The sequence below is a fragment of the Girardinichthys multiradiatus genome, chromosome 2, assembly GCF_021462225.1.
Source record: "Girardinichthys multiradiatus isolate DD_20200921_A chromosome 2, DD_fGirMul_XY1, whole genome shotgun sequence".
Classification (NCBI taxonomy): Eukaryota; Metazoa; Chordata; class Actinopteri; order Cyprinodontiformes; family Goodeidae; genus Girardinichthys; species Girardinichthys multiradiatus.
The window spans coordinates 34,152,987-34,177,577 of record NC_061795.1 but is presented as its reverse complement, the minus strand read 5'-3'; the positions used below and the strand labels follow the sequence as shown (position 1 = coordinate 34,177,577).

The following is a 24,591-nucleotide window of genomic DNA, read 5'->3' as shown; positions in this document are numbered from 1 at the left end:
TGTTAGTACCCATTAATAAGCGTTTGTGATTATTTATTTTGTGTTATCATTATTCGCCTTTCCTTTTTATACCTTATAAACATTATTTTTGTCTCATAATTAGTAATGACCAGCAGGTGCCTGAGTGTGTTATTTGGTGGACTGCAAGCTAGGAACCATCATCAAAACACAGCTGTACACTACAGGATGCTACACTACTTGAGTCAATATTTCTTTACTTCCTGTCTTTCCTTTAATGTTTTTACACCACATTGTAGTGCTTTGCATCCAATTGTAATCTGCCAGGAATAATCCACATTCGTGTAAACTCACAGCGGTGTTCTGTCCTCATTAGTAACCCTGACATTGTGACCTCCATGCGGCTTTTCAGGCCGCCGCGCATGTGCTGCACGCTGGTGACACCTGGAAACTGCGCTTTGAGTTGGAGCGCCTTTCCTGCAAAGCTTGTTTTAATTGAAGCTTTAAAGACACGGATGATAATTCACTCAGACAGTGCAGGGAATCCCTCGCCCTGTGAGAAGCAGTAAAAGTCAGAGAAGGGAGTGTGGAGTCCAGCTGAAGCTGCCTGGATGGGAGGAACTCCTTTGGTTTTTCGGGGGAACAGATGTGTGAGAGAAGTGGGTTACAGACAGCCAGACAGACGCTGCAAAATCCTTCCTGGTCAACGAGCCCTGAATCCCAAAATAAACTGCAAAGTTGGCTGCTCGGATGTTTGCATTCGTGAGATTTTGTCGTCTGTGGTAAGTTGAATATAATTTAGGAGCGTTTTTTCTGTCTCGTTGAATGATTTGTTGTTCATCGTGTCCTGGGTTTGAACCTCCTCACGTGATGAGATGAGGAGGTAACTCTCTTCTCGCAAGAAGAGAATGCTTCTGATACACTTCCCAGCTGCTCTCTTCATCTCTCCATGCTGTTGCTTTAAATGTTTCTCTGGAAGTCTCTGCACGTCAAACCGTGATAGTCATGCAAAGTTTAAGCAGGTGCAATCTGTCCAGGGCACGTAAAACAGTAGAAAAAAGCATGCAATAGGTTCAAAAAGTGCAGGCCTAACTGCCTAGTCTTCACATATTTACAATCAGCATAGGAAGTGGTTTATCAGTGAGAGACTTCAAAGATACTTTTAAGTCATGTATTTGTTTTCACTGACAAATGTACACTGCCAGTAAAAACATAACTGGGTGGAAGTTTTGGATTTCTGCTGAATTATTTCACAAAATACAACATTTTTAAAAACCCCAGTGAAGAAAATCTGCTAATTTTGCTTTGTGTGAACTTTAGTTGACGGCATCACAACAAGCACAAGATTTAAGTCAATCAGTGGTATTAGTTAACACAATGCAAGACGAATGACTTTTGACAGATTTTCTGAAGCATTTGACTTGTAATGGTTAAAATTGACATATTTAAACCCCAAGCCATGATGGATTTCTCCATGGACATGAAGCTGAAGCAAACAATCAATGACAATAGTTGTCTTCAAAACTTCTTTTCCCCGTCTAATTGGTGTCATAAATAGTCAAGGGTTCCAAAATTATCCATACCCTGGGCAGATTTAGATTTAAAATCATTTTCCTTCAACCAAGAAGTTTGTTTTTTGAAAGGAAAAGAGACAAAAAACAATTATTTGATACATTTACATTTTATTTAAAAATAGCATGGCATTACTTAAAACCTTCTCAATCATAGAAGAAAAATCTTTACTGGCATTACAGCAATCAAACCCTTCTTGTAACTACTGGCCAGCTTTTTGCACGCTTCCTCTGGTACTTTGATAATTTATCTTTGGTAAAGAACTCCAAGTCTTTGAGGTTTGAAAGCCTCTTTGCCACCACCCTAATCTTTAGCTCGCTCCACAGATCATATATCAGATTCAAGTCAGAGCTCTTGCTGGGCCCCTCTAAAACATTGATATTACTTCTAGTCAGAAGACGCCTGTTGGTTAAAAAAAAAAATGTAAACCTAGATCTGCCTGGTGGGCTTATTTGTAAATGCAGTGTTCTGTTTGTATCAACTTGAGTGCTCACAGGATTTGACATTACAGTGGCACTGCACATCTTCCCACTGGTGATAATATTGGCTGTGCTGCAGGTGCATGTATGAGTTTAGCAGGCAGGACCGGGCCAGGCCATAATCCTTGGTGAAAGTAGTAGATGACATAGTAGTTCTGCAAGAAACACCTCCAGGATTTAGAAATCATCTCATTGAAACACAGCAACCAGATCACATGTGGTTTATAATAACTTGGCATGTTCAGTCTGTTGTGTTCTCTATTGAAACTTAATGAAAATATAAAACAATACTAAAAAACAACTAACAAGTTGATGCAAAAATGATTACTGTACATGGATTAACAGGTTTTATTGATTCCCATGATGCAATTTACCTTACCTAAAATACAGTGTGCTCTAAATCAAAAGCTGATGAAAACACCTTACCTTGTTCTCCCTGCCTGTAAATAATGACTACTAACGTCTAAAAATAATTACATTTATTTTACTGCCTCCAGTCTTTTCAGCTTTCTATTTTACTTCTATTTTCAACACACTTTAAACAAAACTATTATAGTATTGATTTCCATGAATAATTTACACCCAATAATCATGATACCAACTTTTTATACTGTTACATACTTATCACTGAAGATGTTTGATAGTGAAAATACAAGAAAATGCACCTTACAGAACAATCCAAAGGGTTATAGAGCTCTGATCATTTGTCTCATTCCTTATGTGATGTCACCAGAGGCATGTACACATGGAAGTTAGTTTTTCGGAGGGTAAATTGTCATCTTGATTAAAAAGTGATTTACATTCAAAACAACAAAGCAAACAGAGAAACTGATGATGACGTTTCATTATATGGGTGACAAACTATATTCAAAGTGAGTATGATAAAAGACTGGCTCTTAGCTTTAACAGGGCGTTGGTATGTCTGATATGACAGAATAAATAGGTGGTTTGCAGTAATTATTGACTGAGAGGCTGTGCTCGGTTCATGACACACAGTGGCTTAAACATCAGATCTTAATGGCTGATGTTAAGTGTCTTAAAGAAATAAGAGGAATTTATTCACTAATGTCTGGGATCTGTTTAATGTGATCACACTAGTTTAATCAGTAATGAAAGTCATGATTACGACATTTCATTAAAGCAGTTATTAAGAGAAATCTATCCATCTAAAAGTATCCATGAGAACTTCATACCATGTTTTTGCTGCTTCTTAATGAATGGTAAGCGTAATTTGCAACTACTGTACCAGAAACATATATCTCTAAATGTCATGTCCCTGAGAAACAAAAAAGGCATCGAAATCTTGTGTACGATCAGAGGGAAAATATAATTTCTCTTTAAGAAGCTGCGATAAGTCGAAGAAGGAAATGACTTCATCTAGCTGTATGTTTTAGTTCACACTTTGTGAGTTTTAACAAGGCAGAATAGTGCTTTGTTTGCAGAGACATTAGGGAAATTGCACGGTCATCCAGTCTGGACACAGTCCAACTCTTGATTCCATGGGAGAACGACTGCTTGTTTGTCAACGCCAACTCTCATGTTGATGAAAGGAAACTCCAAAGACATGCTTTTCATTAGGAAGTCTAAGTATTCAAAGAGAGAAGCTGTGTTTGATTTACCTTTTCTTATCTTTGTTATGGTTCCAAAATATGATCATGCCAGATGTGGCATGCGGTGCAAGACTTTGTCTGGACCCAGAAATGGTTCATATCTCAGAGCGTGCTTTGCTCCGGTCTGTTCGTACCAGGAGATCAGCCCAAGAAAAACAGGGACTTGGCGGTTTCTGGAGCCGTTTAACACCAGTGTCTGACACCGCATCCCACCGTCTCTGGTTATATTCACACATCAACCCATCAGCACTCCCACAGTGTCACCCCGTGTTAGTAAGCAGTAAGCAGTAAGTACTGCTGAGAGGATCACACTAGTTTAATGTGTTTATGTATACATTGCAAAGCTGGAGTATGCTTTACTTTGTATTCTCAGTGTTTATACATCTTCATCAGGTGATCAGCCCAGCTTCCTATCCCTACATCCAACATAGTAAATCTTAGAAATTCCCTCTATATGATTTAGAGCAGGGGTCTGCAACCAGATCCTTCACTGTGGCTCTTAAAAACTAAAGCTAAAGAATTGTGCAATATTTTCAAATGTAAATGTAATTAAGAAAATGCTAGCTTTCACTGCCTTTTCTTTCTAAGCGTTTCATGCAATATATGGATAATATTTTTCCAAAATGAATGATACTAATATTGTAAAAGTAATAATCTGTTTATGAAGTAATTTCTTTTGTCTATTGGTTGCAAGCTACATGCTTTTTTTGTCGTTATTTTCTATACAGAGTGTTCTGTTCAGTTGTCTCCAGAATTTGAAAATGTCATCCTTTGGACTTTAGATCGATGGACTCTGTGGTCTTTTTTAAAAGTAAAAACATATCTTTATAAATCTGGTTTTATTAATTGCAAAACTCTAATTTTTTTGTTTTATTGTCTTCAGGTGAATCCATTCTTTTGTTGATTTAGATGTGCACTTGGACTTCCTGCGATGCTAAAAAATCTAGTCTCTCTTCATCTTCAGCTTTCTAGGAGACTCTTTAAGGTTTTGTGTCCACATTGACTTTTATTTAAAACTGTTTATAATTTCAACCACCTCATATTTTATATAAAGAAAGGTTAGCCTTGAGCAGCTTCACTGTGGGTAGTATGGTTTGCTAAAGCTCTGTGTTTTGTTGTTGTTGTTGCTGTCTAGTTTCATCAGACCATCATAGGTTCTCCAAAAAGGTTGTGGAAGATTTTAACTTGGATGTCTTCTTTGGAAGAAAAGGTGTCTGTCCTGCAACCCAACTCTATAGTCCACACATATGGAGGATACAGGAGATATTTCCAGGAGATTGAACAGTATAAGGCTGATATTTGTCCTTCAGTATTGCTCTCTGTCTCTTGGCAGCCTCCCCGACTGGCTTTGTTCTTGTATTTTTGTCAGTTTTGGAGAAACATCCTGTTTTTATAATGTCAACATTGTACCATGTTTTCTTTAAGTATCCCATTTCCCCAGTGCTAAAGCACAACAAAATGTTTACTTTGCACACCCAACTATCATCACAATTCTGGAAGGCAACCTAGTCCTTTTGTTTATCAAAATTGTTTTAGAGATGAAATAAATGGTGACAGGCCCAAATGACCCACTAAAATCTATATGTTTCTTGCAGGAGTCAGATCCTTTTCTAATTGGACTACCTTTTGCATTTGATCCCCACACTGTCATCCCCTTTTGTGCAAAGTGTAGGTAGGCTCTACACTGATAAGCAGTTTATTACATGGAGGTAACCAAAAAAAAAAAAAAATGCCACTGCACATGAAAAAGATTAAGACTGTTACAGAATGTAGATGTTTTTAACTACAGTCAGTATGTTGGGTCACTGTAATCTTTACTTTCAATACCTACTGCTGTCGGCAGGTAAAATAAAATATTTACTGTTCATTATTGAATATATAGTTTGAATAATTTAATCCAACCTTTTGTTTTGAAACTTGCCCACCCCTTTGGTGGTGTTGGACAATAATTTTGCTTCACATAGACAAGCCAATAGAATAAAGAAGTAATGAACATAATTACTCTAGATTAGATGACAAAGTTGTCTGAATCAAGGCCACTCCTTCATGTAGTATCATTAGGTTTTAAAGTTTCTTAGTCTGCTGAAGGAAATGAGAGGGTTCACCCACAATTGTTTGCACATCAGTGAAAGCAAATCTGTGACAATTTACTCTTAACCATTATTATAATTTATCATAAGTTTGAGAAACATTATTTTCTTAACAAGAAATATAATTCAGCAGGTGGTGGCAACTTATCATAAACATGATTTCTTGTCTGGTCAGCTGGTGTTTTAATATGTTAGCCCCAGGAGTGGCCAACTCCAGTCCTCAAGAGTCAGTTTCCTACATGTTTAGATGTGTCCCTGCTCCAACACAGCTAATTCGAGTGGCTGAATTATTCGGTTCATCATGGCTGTTTCTAGGCCAAAAGCTGGACTAGATGGTTATACATATCTCTTGACTGATGCTTATGTCTCTTTATCCTTTATCACCTTTATGCAAACCATGGCTCGAGCTAAAGAATATAATTAGACATACATCAGGAAAATCCTATCAGGTCTGTTGAATTTTAATTCAGGTTACTCAGACTCACTATAGCTGATGGAAGGTATAAAATTAAAATAACTGAAGAAAACACATTGTATCTGTTTGTTTATCGTTGAAATTGTACAGGATAAATGTCAATATCTGAAATAAATTGATTAAAAGAAGGGGAACAACACAGTAACATAAATTACAGTGCCTTGCGAAAGTACTCGGCCCCCTTGAACTGGTTAACCTCTTGCCACATTTTAGGCTTCAAACATAAAGATATAAAATTCTAATATTTTGTGAAGAATCAACAAGTGGGACACAATCATGAAGTGGAATGACCAGTTCAAGGGGGTTGAGTACTTTCACAAGGCACTGTATGTCTTCCAATTTTATTATATTCCAATTTAGCTAAAGTGCAGTGTGTGGCCAGAAAATCATCATAAACCCAATGATGACAGATAGTTGCTTAACAGCTGACAGATGTTTGGTAGATACATACTTTTGTTGCAACCAGAGAGTCATTACAAATCCCTGTGGTTAGCTTATTAATTTATTGATATATTTTATATGTATATTCTAAAAATAATTTAGACATCCCCTAATGGGAATCTAGCTTTCTGCTAGTTAAGATATGAATACGCCACGATACTATCTGATGAATTTACTGAGTGGGAGTGACAACTTGAAATATTTGCAATTTTCATATACTCCACGTTTCTGAAAGGTTGTGGCTTTTATTTTTCATTGTGAGTTGAATTAAAATACACTTTATTATTCACAGATGGAAAATAGCAGATAAAGGAAGACAGAGCATAGTTGTCATCTTTTTCTAAACCTCCAGAAAGAAGCTTGCCGTTTCTCTTATTATCAGCATTATCAGCCCAGTTGTTGTCCAGGTGAATACCCAGGAATCTGTTGTTCTCCAACATCTCCACCTTTTCTCCACATATGGAGATACAGTGGTATTCAGCTTATTTCTCATGTCCTGTTTACAATCATGATATGAGGTGGCTGTTCATACTTCCTTCCACCATTTGAACTTCTCACAACCACTGAGTCATTGGTGTGTTTGCAGATGAGAGGGCTTAAAAGTTGGCCCAGAGTATAAGGGAGGAACCAAAATTATGGGAAAACAATGCCCTGCAGAAGTGTCCTCTCGGGCATTCAGTTCCTTGCTCAAACAGACTGCAGCTAGTCTATGAGGTAGTCATATGTCCCTTAAAGCATTTGATCTTCCATATATCAGACTCCACACTAGGTCATTTTTCTGCTGGATTTTGGTCCCCAGCTTTTGCTTCTGCATAACTTTAAGCAATCAATCAAAACTTGTCAAATCTTCTTCAGGCCTCATACCATAAGATTATATATTTTTTTGTTCTGGTTGTCATTGTCCTCCAAATCCTCAGTCTGTGGCCTCCAATGTCTGTCTGATAGTGTCAAAGAGAGACAGATACCTAGACAATGAAGTCCCACACTGCACTGTAAACATAACATGACAGCTTGGGGCTTAAACGGTTCAGATGGGGGTATCTACAAGAAAGTGCACGCCTTATACCAGTCGCCCATAACTTTGTTTTTGCTGCCAAAACAGATTTGACTATTTCCAGTCTTCATGGCATTTGAAAATCCTGTGGTATTCTGGACCGTCTGGTATTTTGGGTCCAGTGGTTGGTGGAGTCACATCTCTGTGTATTTAGTTTGTTTCACCAGATGTCAATAAATCCCACAAGGGGGGTTTAGGGGAGTTTGGAACACAGCTGCATGTCTACCTCTTTTATGTTCTTTAATGCCATCCCTATCCAGGGTTTCCCTCAAACCTTTCCACATTTTATCATGTTACAACCACAGAATTAAGTGTGTTTTGGGGATTATGTAATAGACCAGCTGCATGTCTTTGGGGATATGTCTGTGCCAGCTTTGCACATTTAAACACTGATATTTGTACCCAATGTTCTTGGAAAATTAGCTTGAGGTCAGTCAGATTGGATAGAGAGCTTCTGTGAGCATTTCTGGTCTTGCCACATATTCTCAGTTAGATTTGAGCCTGGGAGACTCCAACACATAACCATGATTTGATTTTCCATTGTAGCTCTGGGTATTTCATGGAAGGTATACCTCCATCCCAGTGGTTTGCAGTCTCTACCAAGTTTTTTTTATTCAGGACTGCCGTTTATTTTTCCATTCACCTTGCCATCAACCCTGACCTACTTCCTTGTCACTGCTTAAGAAAATTTGCCCAAACAGCATGATCCTGCCAAATTAAACGTTTTACAAATGTAACAATTTTATTATTTTCAGTTTATGTTTTATAAATACATATTTTATTACTTCTAATTTGTATCTTCTTTATGCCACACTTTGGGTTACATCTGTGTTTGAAAAGTGCTATATACAGGTCCTTCTCAAAATATTAGCATATTGTGATAAAGTTCATTATTTTCCATAATGTCATGATGAAAATTGAACATTCATATATTTTAGATTCATTGCACGCTAACTGAAATATTTCGGGTCTTTTATTGTCTTAATACGGATGATTTTGGCAAACAGCTCATGAAAACCCAAAATTCCTATCTCACAAAATTAGCATATTTCATCCGACCAATAAAAGAAAAGTGTTTTTAATACAAAAAACGTCAACCTTCAAATAATCATGTACAGTTATGCACTCAATACTTGGTCGGGAATCCTTTGGCAGAAATGACTGCTTCAATGCGGCGTGGCATGGAGGCAATCAGCCTGTGGCACTGCTGAGGTCTTATGGAGGCCCAGGATGCTTCGATAGCGGCCTTTAGCTCATCCAGAGTGTTGGGTCTTGAGTCTCTCAACGTTCTCTTCACAATATCCCACAGATTCTCTATGGGGTTCAGGTCAGGAGAGGTGGCAGGCCAATTGAGCACAGTGATACCATGGTCAGTAAACCATTTACCAGTGGTTTTGGCACTGTGAGCAGGTGCCATGTCGTGCTGAAAAATGAAATCTTCATCTCCATAAAGCTTTTCAGCAGATGGAAGCATGAAGTGCTCCAAAATCTCCTGATAGCTAGCTGCATTGACCCTGCCCTTGATAAAACACAGTGGACCAACACCAGCAGCTGACACGGCACCCCAGACCATCACTGACTGTGGGTACTTGACACTGGACTTCTGGCATTTTGGCATTTCCTTCTCCCCAGTCTTCCTCCAGACTCTGGCACCTTGATTTCTGAATGACATGCAGAATTTGCTTTCATCCAAAAAAAGTACTTTGGACCACTGAGCAACAGTCCAGTGCTGCTTCTCTGTAGCCCAGGTCAGGCGCTTCTGCCGCTGTTTCTGGTTCAAAAGTGGCTTGACCTGGGGAATGCGGCACCTGTAGCCCATTTCCTGCACACGCCTGTGCACGGTGGCTCTGGATGTTTCTACTCCAGACTCAGTCCACTGCTTCCGCAGGTCCCCCAAGGTCTGGAATCGGCCCTTCTCCACAATCTTCCTCAGGGTCCGGTCACCTCTTCTCGTTGTGCAGCGTTTTCTGCCACACTTTTTCCTTCCCACAGACTTCCCACTGAGGTGCCTTGATACAGCACTCTGGGAACAGCCTATTCGTTCAGAAATTTCTTTCTGTGTCTTACCCTCTTGCTTGAGGGTGTCAATAGTGGCCTTCTGGACAGCAGTCAGGTCGGCAGTCTTACCCATGATTGGGGTTTTGAGTGATGAACCAGGCTGGGAGTTTTAAAGGCCTCAGGAATCTTTTGCAGGTGTTTAGAGTTAACTCGTTGATTCAGATGATTAGGTTCATAGCTCGTTTAGAGACCCTTTTAATGATATGCTAATTTTGTGAGATAGGAATTTTGGGTTTTCATGAGCTGTATGCCAAAATCACCCGTATTAAGACAATAAAAGACCTGAAATATTTCAGTTAGTGTGCAATGAATCTAAAATATATTAATGTTAAATTTTCATCATTACATTATGGAAAATAATGAACTTTATCACAATATGCTAATATTTTGAGAAGGACCTGTAAAGGAAGTTGAGTTGTGTGTGTTTATCACATGATATCACACAAAATAGGGAAGAAATGTGCATAGGTTAAGGGGTATGAATACTTTTGCAAGGAATGTAATGAACTGTAAAAGGTGTTGTGCCTCTTGATGTGACTCTGGAATAGGACAAAATAGCTAATAAAAAAAATATTTCTTGCCTATCTCAGTCGGTTTTCATCAGTAACCATCAGTAACCAATACTGATACTGTGTAAATACAACAAAAGTATTCCAGCAGACAGTTAAATTCTTTTTAAATTGTATACAGCATAACAGCATGGGCGCAGTATGACCCATTAAACATAGAGTGACCTACATGGTTGCATAGGTAAGAAGATTTATTGGTCAGACTAGTGCTGCAATTTCTAAACTCTGAAAACTCTTAATTTACAACAGCTTTATTTTTATTGTTGGTTCAGACTGTTCTGTACTCTTAAATGCAAAGTTGTTTGTGGTTTTGTTTGCAAGATGATGAGAGAGAAGTCATGTGTTTTACAGCAATCCAGCTCTGATGAATGTGTCTGCAACCAGTGCCGAGCTTCTTCATTGCAAGAACACACCGTTCAGCTCAGCTGTACTCAACCTAGAAATTAGGTGAGCGTTGTTCTACACAGGTCTGTCTTGGCATGGCAAGGCTGCAGCACAATTTGAGAGTGATAGATAAGCTCAGGAAATACCCAAAGGCCTTGTTGTCACTGATGAGTAACATGCTGAAGTGAGTGGAGCTGGCAGTGGCTCTTGCAGGGCCCATTGAGAAATGAAATGTGCGAACACACTCCATATCAGAGTCCACCAGATTGTTTCAAGGGCAAAAAAAATGAGCATGAGTCAGATTTACGTGCTCCAGCCAAGCTGATGTGCACAATGGTTGCAGAGTCTTTTTGTACATCTGCATCTGGAGAGAATGCATATGATTAAAATTGTATATTTGGGAAATACGTTGAATATACAGTTCTGATTATAAAAGATCATGTGGTGATGTTATGTTGCAGTGATAATCTTTGCTGTGCTTAATTGTTACCATGATGTTGTCTTGCATACAGACAGTATTCATTCTTTGAGCAATTTGCTACCATCTGGTTCAGCTCTTCTCATTCACATAATCAATGGGTAAAAGAGTTTGGTTAAAATGACGCACACTTGTTTTTTCCATAAGTTCATTTCTCAGTGTAATTTTTCAACCATAACCTCTTGTTTTTTTTCTAACTACAACCTTAAGCCTCACCATTCTGCAGCCATCAACCTAGTCTTAGGATTTAAGCGTTTACTGGGGCTTGTTTAGCCCACAAAAATGGAGCCAGTTCCCGGAATGTGACTAGCACACACGTTCTTAAAGGTCACAGCTAAGATTTCCTGTATTGTATTATTTTCTCACCACGCTTAAAAACAAGTTAATCATATTTGGTTGGGTTAATCTGCTTTCTTGACTCAACAAAACTCAATTTCCTTATTTTAAGGGTGCTGTTAATTTGCAATATTTGTTCAAAAAGTTTAGAACTGAGTCATATGTCATACCAACACGGCACAGATGTTTTCTGAGTCACAGTAACTATTCATGTCAAAGATATGCAACAATGCTTGTTTCAGCCCACTTTGGAGAATTCTTAGTCAGGGAATTTATCTGAGCTCTTCTTTGTTTGAAACTACTTGTGTACCACTTAGAGACTAGCCTTCTTTAATAACTCACGGTGAGCTAACATCTCAATGATTAACAGCCTTCCATAAAAAGTTTCGATAAATACATCCTGAAATGGAATTAAATGATGATACATTCCTCTGTCAGGTTGTAATTACTGACCTCATTTATTAAAAGAAATAGGTCACAATGTTGTTATAGATGTTGTGCAAGGATAGGTTGCTGTCAAACACATGATAGCAGATGTGAGGTGGAGAAGAAGGGAGGGTTACAGAGCTGGCTTCCTCTCTTTGATTCTTTGGCTCAGAAACATTCCTAGTTTCTAAGGTGGAGAGTGCTACCTGAAGATATATTGACAGAAACATGACAATGGATTCTTGAGAAAGTGTGAGTTTTGTGTGTTTTAGAATGAGTGTCTGTTTGGCTTTACTTTATCATTCATTTCATTTTTCAGAGCATGGTCCTACTGGGGAATAATATGCACACAGTAAGGGGGCAAAGTACCAAAGTCTTGATCCAGCTGTCATGTTGAAGTTTTGAGTTGGACCAATGTGCAGACAGGAACTTGGGATGGACATAGTAAAGGAGGTATTGAACATGATGTGGACATGGAGCAAAGACAGCAAAACGGCCAGAGTGATGGAACAGAGTAACAGAGAGAGTAAGGGGCAGTCTAACGGAAGAATCCAACAATGAACAATGAAAAACATGAAGCTTTAATATTGAGTGAGGGGTGGAGACTGACAAAGGAACCAGTAGAGTGTGGATCAGCTATGGGACAATAAAAGCAGGGAAGCTGAGGGACGGAGACTAATTAACACATAGGGAGCTAAACTAAGATACAGAGGAACTACCAAGTCCAACCAAGGGGAAAATAGTAACACAGATCTAAGACAAATAAATCCAAATGCACAAACAACAGAACACAAGAATAAACTAGAAAAAAGAGATTAAACACAAGGGAAACACCTAACTAACAATAATGAGCACAGAGAAGTCAACTGAATATGGCAAGACCTAAAGAACATAAACAAACAACAAGGAAATCAACAAAATACAAATGCCTAAAGAACTTAACACCAGCCATTATTACTTAAAATTGTTGTCCCTTATGGCAAAAACTTTACTGTGATCAATTAAAGCAACAAGTGAGACTTTTGGGTAAAATATAATAAATCTAACTTTCGATTAGTGTTGTCACAAGATACTAGACAAGATAATGTTAATATTCTTTATAGAAGTATACAACCAATTCCCAATTGATCCTTTGGCATTCCTATGTGTTCATAACTCAATCTGGGATTCGTGATGCGTTGTCTTGACCACTCAGGGCCATTGTGCCACCTAAAACTGCCCAAATCTCTCTTCTGCCCCTGGAAAAAAAAAAGAAAAAAAAAGAAATAATGGAGATAATTCAAATCTGTCTTTGTAATTTAGTTTCTAGTAACATTTTATGTCCAAAAATCACTTTATATCATCATTTAAATAACATTCGCTTCTGCTACTGCCTCACCCCCTTTTATTATATCTTGATAGAAAATCCCACATATTGTCAGTAGTAGCATATTCAAATTTATTCATACCTGAGTCTTGCATTGAACATATTGTTACTGATTCCTAATGTTTGTGGAGTATTCTTTATAGGCTCTTGTAAATCGTACTGAATTCTTAACAGTATTTGTGTTAATCAAGCTGAATGTCACGATTTATCTTTATCTATCGTACCTGTGTTTTAACTTAATATTTCCAAGAATCCAAAAGAATTGTAAAATTAAGTAGTTGTGGAGATTTGTATTATTTTGGTCTGTGTGGAATAGTGGGTTTATGTCTGCTGCTGTTTTAGATTTGAGTTTATAAGGTTAAATATTTAAAAATAAAGATCTCAAGGAAAAAAGAAAAAAGTCGGCTTGCAGCTGATATCATGCCCCAGTCTAATTCATACTGGCTGTAAGCAACACGTTTGTATTTGGGTCGGTAATCAGTTCACACTACACAACTTGGATAAAAAAAATTCAAACATGTTTGGTTGACTGCTACTAAGGTCGTGTCAGGTCGGCTCCCCTCTCACACTAACAGATTTTTGTGCCAACCTGCCAACTGACCACAACTACTGCAGACTGATGCAGACTTCTCCAGACGGGGAATCATTGGTAAAATCGGGCAAAAATCATATAGTATGTCCCCAGCTTTAGCAATGACCAAAGGTTTTCTGATTTTTGTTAATTTATCAAATAGTTTCAGTCATAAAATGGTATTCTTGTACCAACATTTGAATTCGAGTGTGTGACAAAAGGAAATTTCAGGAAAATTGTCACTTTATGATCAAAAGAAGAAGCAAAGCATTTGAACAACAGTAAGTTCCTTAAAAGATAGGCAGAAAAGTCTAACAAAACCTTAGAGATTCATTTCGCTCTTTATTTGATCCATCCACTTCTTGCCAAAACCTCGGCAGAAACAGCCTTAGTGGAACTGTGGGTGACAAAAAGCTATTCTCAAGAAGAGGAAACACAAAGAAAAGACTGAATGATTCCAAATGAAACAGGATGTGAACTAAAAATCAGAAGCAACAGGTTTTACTGAGCAATTTAATTCTAATGTGAACGTCTTAGTTCAAATCATGTGAGGTAAACCAGTGATGTGGAGGAGCTTGTCAAAAATTATGGTCTAAAGAATACAAATTCGATTTGCATCGAAACTGTTTAGCTTGATTTTTAAGTTTTATCCCAAACGCACTGCCAATGCAGTAAAAGCATGTCTGGGTTGAAAATTACACCGTGTAACATTCTCTGTCATGGATTGGCCTCCCCTAAGCCTGGACCTCTACAGTTGTTAAAGGAGTGTGTGGGATCATCTGGACAGTTAATGAAACTAAATGCAGCGAACATTCAAAAAGTCTTGAAGACCACCTAAAGAAAAATCTATTTTGATAAATAAGGATGGTCAAATGTAGTAGCATTGACTTTAAGACACTAAAACTGTAGAAACTTTGGTTTTTCCCTATTTATGCTACCATATTTTAATAAATCAACAAATCAAGACTTTCAATCTATACTTTAATTTTATGATTGTCTATGATAGTACCTGTAAGAATTATGATTATTTATTAATTAATATTTATCAAGAATTATAATTTAAAATCATAATTTGAAAAAAATGTATTTCTCAACCAAAAATCAATATTTACGAATAGAAATCAGAGATATCCTCTGGCTATTCATCATTAATAATTGATAAATTATTAACCAAAACCACAAAATGTCGCGGTTTATTCAACCACTTTGCCGAAGGTGGAGGATCTTCGACCTTGTTTTGACAGATAAATCACTCTTGCATGAAATAAACACAAACGCTTCTCTTAATTATATATAGAAAGATTTATTGAAGCCAAATAATTCTGATATACCTTTATTCTGGTCCAAAAACCTTCACCTAACTAACAAGCACTATCCTACACAAAGGGGATAAAAACGACTACCTAACAATAATAATAAAATAAAAATATATGCACAATTAGTGTCTATGAAGATCAAACCAGCAGTTTTATGGACAAAATGTGCAATTTGGGTGAAATGGAAAGAGAAGTCCTCTTGGTGCTGATGTCTCTATTGCAGTGATCAGCTGGTAAAATGGTGGGGTAATGCCCCTTTAGCCTCTAGCAGCTGACTGCCCCCAAATCTCAAACAAAGAGTCATAAAACTCTGGAGCAATAGATTGGTCAGGCGAGGCGCAGACCGCAGTTGCTTTGAATGAAACACTTTTAAAAGTCCAACTTCTAACTCCTGGCTGATTTGGGATCAACCGGACAAAACATGAACACGCATGATTCAGCAGCGCTTGCGCAGCAAATCAAAACACAGCTCAGCATAAAACACTTCAATCAGTATTGCATGCAACAAGTTGATACCTTAGATTAACTACTGGTAATTCTAAATCACCTTAACTATGTGTCATCCTGCCCAGACCTCTAAATGCACCTATCTGGTTTAATATGAAAAGAACAAAATTACTTTGACGGTGATTTCTTCTCTTTTCTGGTTGACGATGGCTCAGGTCTGAAGAAAAATGGGGGGGGGTGAATCACGCGTCCGTGATCTCACCTCAAGAAAAATAACGATAGACTTCTCATCCATCCAGGAGGGAAAAATATGAAGAACTGTTAGTTGGCTGAATCAACAAGGAGGAAACTCATCTCCTTGGAAATAAAACCTCTGTGGGTTTTCTAAATAGATAAAACTCCGTTGAAATAACAAAGAGCAGGATCCTAAATTAACTTCACATAACAACCACAAACGTAAACATATCTTATTGGGATTTTATGTGGAAAGCCATGAATTGAAGCCCATTCTTCTTCGCAAAATGTCGACTTGAAGCTAATGTAGATCTTTGGCAAGAGCTAAACATTAGGGTGATGGCAGGGAATATTTACAACCTCAAAGACTGGGAAATCATTCAAAATCCGGTCAGCAATAATAAGAAGGGTTTACTTGTTGTAATGCCAATAAAGGCTTTTAACTGATCAATTGAGAAGGGTATAAATATCATGAATTGCTTAGATAGTCGAATTAGAACAAAACCAGAGGATGAAACAGACTCAGCACACAGGATAAGACGGTAAATGAGGTTTATTTCTACTGTAGACTTTGTTTAAGGAATCTTGAGTTGGAGTGGTCCAGAAGCCAGAGGAGGAGGAGGTAAACCCAGGAATCCAAGGAGAGCGAGAGAGAGTACTGGTGATGAGAATATTTACAGTGCAGTCCTTAGGAGGGAGTATTACCAGATGTTGGCAGGCAGGTAGGCAGATAGGCAGGTCGACAGGCAGACAGGGAGGCAGATGGATAGGCAGACAGACAGGAGTCCACATAACTGAGGTTATGTTCCAGCAAAGGTCTGTATCAGCAGCTACCTTAAGAATCCCATGAGCTCATTAGGAGAATGCGTTGCAGCTGCAGACAATGAGCTGCCAGAACCAACCAGAAGGGGAGGAGCAGAGATCCTACAGTACCCTCCCCTCAACGATTGCCTCCAGGCAATCCAGAACGCTTTTCAGGATGGCATTTGTAAAAGGACGTGATGAGAGCAGGGTCCAGGATGTGAGAACGGGGAACCCAGGTTCTCTCTTCAGGTCCATATCCTGCCCAATCCACAAGATATTGAAAACCACGCCCCCTACGCCGAACATCCTGGATACGATTGACCGTATATGCAGGGTGGTCATCAATGAGTCGAGCAGGAGGGGGCTTGGTGGGAGGACTCAGGGGGCTTTCCGAGACTGGCTTGATCTGGGAAACATGGAAAGTAGGGTGAATGTGCATGGAAGATGGTAGTTTGAGTCTCACCGCAGATGGGTTGATGATCCTCTCGATGAGAAAAGGGCCAATGAAACGGGGGGCCAACTTTCTAGAAGTATCTTTTAATTTAATATTCCTGGTGGAAAGCCAGATTCTCTGATTGACACGGTAGACAGGTGCAGCAGAACGGTGACGGTTAGCGAACCTCTTATTTTGTTCCAGGGTGCGTAGGAGGGTCCTCGTGGTCTGTTGCCAGATCCTACGACACCTGGAAACATAATGCTGAACAGAGGGGACCAGGATGTCAGATTCAACACTGGGAAACAGCAGGGGTAGATAGCCCAGTGAAGCCTCAAAGGGGGACAAACCAGTAGCAGAGGAAGTATGTGTGTTGTGAGCATATTCGATCCATGTAAGATGTTTGCACCAAGAAGAGGGGTTGTCATTTATTACGCACCTCAAGGCGACTTCAAGTTCCTGGTTGCATCTTTCTGTCTGTCCATTAGATTGGGGGTGGTATCCAGACGAAAGACTTACAGAGGCACCAAGAGCTTTGCAAAACTCCTTCCAAACTTAAATTAAAACAAGCAAAAAACAGAGACCAACGGGCTTGTCTGGGGTTAAGTCTCTTGGCATTTTGAATGTAGGAGAGGTTCTTATGATCAGTCCAAATGAGAAAAGGGACTTCAGTGCCCTCTAACCAATGCCGCCATTCCTCAAGCGCCAACTTGATGGCTGACAGTTCACGGTTGCCCACATCATAATTTTGCTCTGCTGGAGACAAGCGACGAGAAAAATAGGCACATGGATGTACCTTATCATCCAGAGGAGATTGTTGAGATAGAATAGCCCCTACTCCAATGTCAGAAGCATCAACCTCTACAATAAATTGTGCACATGGATCAGGATGGGTCAATATGGGTGCTGAAGAAAATAGAATCTTTAATTCCCCAAATGCCCTTTCTGCCTCAGGAGTCCAATGGAATGTTTTCAGAGAGGAGGTGAGTTGAGTGAGAGTTGCAGTGACCTGACTGTAGTTCCTTATAAACCTCCTATAAAAATTTGCAAATCCCAAGAACCTTTGAAGTTGCCTGTGATCAGTTGGAGTAGGCCACTCTGCCACTGCCTTGGTTTTCTCAGGATCAGTTCTGTACCTGCCTGCCTCAAAAATAAAACCCAAAAAAGACACAGATGTGACACTGAATTCGCACTTTTCGGCTTTAACAAAGAGTTGATTCTCAAAAAGCCTCTGGAGAACTGTTCTGACATGCTGGTGATGTTGTTCTATGTCCTGGGAAAAAATCAAAATGTCATCCAGATAAACAAAAACAAAGAGGTTGAGAAAGTCACGAAGAACATAATTAATAAGAGCCTGGAAAACAGCGGGTGCATTAGTCAACCCGAAAGGCATAACCAAATACTCAAAATGTCCTAGGGGGGTTTTGAAAGCTGTTTTCCACTCATCACCCTCTCGGATCCGGACCAAATGGTAAGCATTGTGCAGGTCGAGTTTAGTGAAGATCTTGGCAGAATGTAATTGTTCATGTATGGAATCAATAAGTGGTAGTGGGTATTTATTTTTAATAGTGATTTGATTCAATCCTCTATAATCAATACAAGGTCTTAATGTGCCGTCCTTCTTACCCACGAAGAAGAATCCGGCGCCAACAGGGGAGGTAGACGGACGAATGATCCCAGATGCTAAAGAATCCTCAATGTACTCTTTCATGACCCTTCTCTCGGGTCCAGAGAGTTTAAAGAGTCTGCTGGATGGTAGCGGAGCGCCTGGGAGGAGATCAATAGGGCAGTCATAGGGGCGATGCAGAAGTAAAGAAAGAGCCCCTTGTTTGCTAAACACAGGTGCGAGATTGTGGTATTCAGGTGGAACTTTGGACAGATCAACAGGCTCAGAAGATTTGAGTTGTTTGATAGAGTGAGAGACAGCAGTCTTTAAGCAGTTCTGGAGACAGAGATTACTCCATCTCTCTCCTCTGCCCTCCACCCAATTAATAACGGGATTATGTTTCTGCAACCAGGGAAACCCCAAAACTAATTGTGGAGAGATGGAAGAGACAACAAAGAACTCACCCCATTCATGATGGTTACCAGAGGTGATGATGTGAAGCTGAGGCACTTTAAATCTCACTTGAGACATGGTTTGACCAGTGATGCCAGTGACAGAAAGGGAATGGTTGAGAGGCTGAGAGGGTATTTGAAGTTTATATCCGAGGAAATAAGATTCTGTTCAGCACCAGAATCAATAAAAGCGTCAACAGGAAACTTCTCTTGGCCAACAATAATAGTGACCGGAAAACACAGACGAGAGACAGGGGAAGAATGGGATATGCTCATCAAAGTCCCCTGACCTATTGACGAGCCCTCTCTTTTCCCTTCTTGGGGCATCTTGTGATAAAATGTCCTCCTTGTCCACAATATGGGCAAAGACCACCCTCAAAGCGGCGTTGTCGTTCCTCTGGGGAGAGTCGTGTGTGACCAATGTGCATCGGCTCCGGTTCCGCAAATCCCTCTGAAGAGGAAGTGGGTGCGTCGAGGAAAGTGGCTCGAGGCGCCAGAGAGTGCTGCCACTGTGAATTGTAGTTCCTTTCTGTTTGTCTCTCTCTTAGACGGTTGTCAATGCGGATCAATAGGTTGATTAATTCATCCAGTCTTTCGGGTTCATCTCTCAAAACCAACTGATCCTTTACCTGATCTGCAAGGGAATTAACAAAAATACCCTTGAGTGCCGCTTCATCCCAACCCACCTCCTGCGCTGCCACCCGGAAGTCGATGGCGAACTCAGCCAACGCTCTCCTTCCCTGTTTGAGGGTGAGTATCTTCTTAGCCGCTGCCTCCTGCTGGAGTGGTTGATCGAAGACTCTCTTGAAGTGACTGAAAAAAATGGCATAACTAAGAGACTCAACAGGATTAGATGCCAAATAGGCGTGCGCCCAGCACAGAGCAGATCCCTTTAGCGAGGTAACAATATAAGTAATCTTGGAGGCAGCAGTAGGGAAAAGGGAGGGGTAACGACTAAATGCTAATTCACACTGGAGAGAAAAACCACCAAAGTTATTAGGATTACCATCAAACAGTTCAGACGGACGGAAGTTAGGCTCTCGGATCCCAGAAGATAGAATTGTGGGTGGCTGAGGATTCTCTAAACGAGCTTGAGGATTGGAAGAGGCAGGTGAGAGTTTGGTTATGATTTCGCTTAAAGCATGAACCATACCACCAAGTTCTGTGAGATGAGAATCCGTAGTCCTTTGTTGTTGCAGTAGCTGTTGAAGCATGGTTTCAGTAGATTGTAGGTGTTCCTTTAAGGAAGTCTGTTCATCATCTGAATTGTTCTTCGACATGTTAGATGGCTGGAACATACTATCAAGAATTGCTTAGATAGTCGAATTAGAACAAAACCAGAGGATGAAACAGACTCAGCACACAGGATAAGACGGTAAATGAGGTTTATTTCTACTGTAGACATTGTTTAAGGAATCTTGAGTTGGAGTGGTCCAGAAGCCAGAGGAGGAGGAGGTAAACCCAGGAATCCAAGGAGAGCAAGAGAGAGTACTGGTGATGAGAATATTTACAGTGCAGTCCTTAGGAGGGAGTATTACCAGATGTTGGCAGGCAGGTAGGCAGATAGGCAGACGGATAGGCAGACAAACAGGAGTCCACATAACTGAGGTTATGTTCCAGCAAAGGTCTTCTTCTTCTTCTGTGTTATTTTTTGGCAGTTGGCAAATATCGTTATGATGTGCATTACCGCCACCGACAGGTATGGAGTGTGGTTCTTCATGGTTTTAAATCTTATTTACTATTACAACAATCAAATTCTATTTATGGATTTAGTGCTTTTGAAAAATCGAATTATAATTTGAATATGCTTGCTACCTAAACTTCTTTGCAAAGTATCTCTCAAAATAAAATTTTCTTTAATACCTACAAATTCTCTCCTTAAAATTGTTATTTCTTGTTCATATTTATGACACTTCAGTATTACATGTTCTATTGTTTCCTCCTCTCCACAATGATCACATTTTCCTGTATTATGTTTCTTTATTTTGAACAATGTAGAATTAAGTCCTGTATGTCCTATTCTTAATCTTGTAATTAATCTTTCCTCTTTTCTGCTCCTTCTTCCAGTTCTTACTTCTCCTACTATCTTGTTGATTCTGTAAAACCATCTTCCTTTCTTTTCTTCATCCCACCTTTTTTGCCACTCTTTCCTGATTCTCTGTTTAATTATATTTCTTGCCTCTGACCTACTAATATTAATTATAAAGCTAATGTTGTTTTGTGTTGCCTTCTTTGCTATCCTGTCCGCCTTCTCATTCCCTCCAACTCCTACATGTGCTGGTACCCATAAAAACACTAATATTAATCCCATTCTTTGTATTCTAAATAAAGTATGTTTTATTTCCAACAAAATGTCTGGTCTACCCTCTGAATGATTATGTTTTAAACTTAATAATGCTGAATTTGAGTCTGAACAAATGATTGTTTTTAATGGTTTTATATCCTCCACCCACTGCACTGCTAACAATATTGCTAATAATTCTCCTGAATATACTGATAATCCATCTGTAATTCTTTTTCCTACTTTTATTTTAAATTCTGGTATTACAAATGCTACTCCTATTTTTTCATCTGTTTTTGATGCGTCTGTGTAAATCTGGACATAATGATAGTAATTGTTTATATATTCTTGTATTATACTTGAATCTAAACTACATTTCGTATCCTTTTTCTTTTTCATCAATGCCATATCTACCACTGCTTCTGGTAATAGCCACGGTGGCACTACTGGCAAAGGCAACATTGAACTTATTTCTTTTTCATATATTTGAAATTCTTCTGCTATGTTACTGATAATCCACCCAAAACTCTTAACTTGTTTTTTTTCTTTTTCCCAGCATGGTTTTAAAATATCACGTGTGGGATGATCTGGATTATTGCTTTGTAAGTTTATCCTGTAATTTATTGCTAACTGTTTCCTTCTTAGATCTAATGGCATCTCTCCCATCTCTACCTGAAGTGCTGCTATTGGACTGGTTCTGATTGCTCCTGTACAAATTCTTAAAGCTTGATGTTGTATATTGTCTAATTTTATAAGATGAGTGTTTGCTGCTGATCCATAAATTATACTTCCGTAATCAATATTTGATCTAATTAATCCTGTATAAATTATTTTTAATGATGTTCGATCTGCTCCCCAATCAATACCAGCCATACATCTCATAATGTTTAATATTTCTTTGCATTTATCTATGATTCTTTCTATATGTACTTTCCATATAATGTTTTCATTAAACCATATACCTAAAAATTTTATATTTTTTACTTGTTCTAAAACTTGATTGTATAATTTTCAGCAAAGGTCTGTATCAGCAGCTACCTTAAGAAGCCCATGAGCTCATTAGGAGAATGCGTTGCAGCTGCAGACAATGAGCTGACAGAACCAACCAGAAGGGGAGGAGCAGAGATCCTACAATAAATACTGATTGACATGCGGTTTTGTTAAAATGTACATACAAACTGATTTATTTTTTACCCGCGTCATTTCCAATCAGAAAACTTCTTAGTTTTTTAGAATGACAATTTAATTCAGTTAAATTCATTTATTCTTAAACTGCCAATTCTTGACAAATGCTGCCAAAAGACCCTTTAAAACGCAAACAAAGTTTATATTCAGAAATATACAGTCAGTTCATATTATTAAATCATTAGATTCGAAGTTAATTACATAATTTTCTGTTTTATCCTAGTTATAAAACAATGCAGTAAAGTTCAGCTTATTAAATCAATTTGTGGCTTTTTTTAGGCTTTCTGTCTTACCCAGCCGACTGCATCGAGTCACTGACTGCAGCAGTTACTCCTCCTGAACAAACATGTGGTGAGAGTTGATAGTTGATTTCACAGAGTGGTTAAATTTGCAACTATACTTCACACTGAGGATGCATGTGGCAACAGTGGAAAGAAAAACTCAGTTTTAAGAGGTAGAAACCTCCAGCAGACCTGGGTCAGCATGAGTGTCTATCTACCACCGCTTACAGAGGGTTTGAGAAGGCAGAGCATACACTCAAAAAACAGTAACGCACCGATCCAGGAGTACTTTCTATGTTAAAGAAAAAGTGAAGAGTTTAATGGCAACTGTAGCTCCTTTAGTGGCTTCATCTGGGAGAGAAACACATCTACACATATCAGCTCCAAAAGTAAAATCTATTGAATAAAACAAGAAGTACATATAGTTAGTGGCAGAAATGTATCCTTCAGTTGCTTTGTCTAGGAGAGAAAGACAGGATAAAGTGTATTGAACAATGAAACTGAAACACCTGTCATTTTAGTGTGGGAGGTTTCATGGCTAAATTGGACCAGCCTGGTAGCCAGTCTTCATTGATTGCACATTGCATCAGTAAGAGCAGAGTGTGAAGGTTCAATTAGCAGGGTAAGAGCACAGTTTTGCTCAAAATATTGAAATGCACACAACATTATGGGTGACATACCAGAGTTCAAAAGAGGACAAATTGTTGGTGCACGTCTTGCTGGCGCATCTGTGACCAAGAAAGCAAGTCTTTGTGATGTATCAAGAGCCACGGTATCCAGGGTAATGTCAGCATACCACCAAGAAGGACGAACCACATCCAACAGGATTAACTGTGGACGCAAGAGGAAGCTGTCTGAAAGGGATGTTCGGGTGCTAAACCCGGATTGTATCCAAAAAACATAAAGCCACGGCTGCCCAAATCACGGCAGAATTAAATGTGCACCTCAACTCTCCTGTTTCCACCAGAGCTGTCCGTCGGGAGCTCCACAGGGTCAATATACATGGGCGGGCTGCTATAGCCAAACCTTTGGTCACTCATGCCAATGCCAAACGTCAGTTTCAATGGTGCAAGGAGCGCAAATCTTGGGTTGTGGACAATGTGAAACATGTATTGTTCTCTGATGAGTCCACCTTTACTGTTTTCCCCACATCTGAGAGAGTTACGGTGTGGAGAAGCCCCAAAGAAGCGTACCACCAAGACTGTTGCATGCCCAGAGTGAAGCATGGGGGTGGATCAGTGATGGTTTGGGCTGCCATATCATGGCATTCCCTTGGCCCAATACTTGAACATCTCCCATGGCCTGCACAGTCACCAGATCTAAATATTATTGAGCCACTTTGGGGTGTTTTGGAGGAGCGAGTCAGGAAATGTTTTCCTCCACCAGTATCACGTAGTGACCTGGCCACTATCCTGCAAGAACAATGGCTTAAAATCCCTCTGACCACTGTGTAGGACTTGTATATGTCATTCCCAAGATGAATTGATGCTGTATTGGCCGCAAAAGGAGGCCCTACACCATACTAATAAATTATTGTGGTCTAAAACCACGTGTTTCAGTTTCATTGTCCAACCCCTGTATATAAAGAGAACATAAAGTTGTTGGCAGCAATATCCATGGCCCCTCAAGGTTTAGGTGTCATACCTAAACTGATTCGGCAAGCCATTTTTAAAATAATAAAAAAT

At 39.2% G+C, this 24,591-nt stretch overlaps 1 long non-coding RNA gene across 2 annotated transcripts in view; it reads left to right on the top strand.

Annotated features, from left to right (window-relative positions):
- Positions 1-610: 610 nt before the first annotated feature.
- The window catches only part of LOC124858682, a 151,218-nt gene continuing 127,237 nt past the window's right edge, over positions 611-24,591 (top strand). For both annotated transcript variants that reach the window (XR_007035902.1, XR_007035905.1), the window contains exon 1: positions 611-740. This is a non-coding gene — a long non-coding RNA (uncharacterized LOC124858682). The remainder of the gene's footprint in view (positions 741-24,591) is intronic.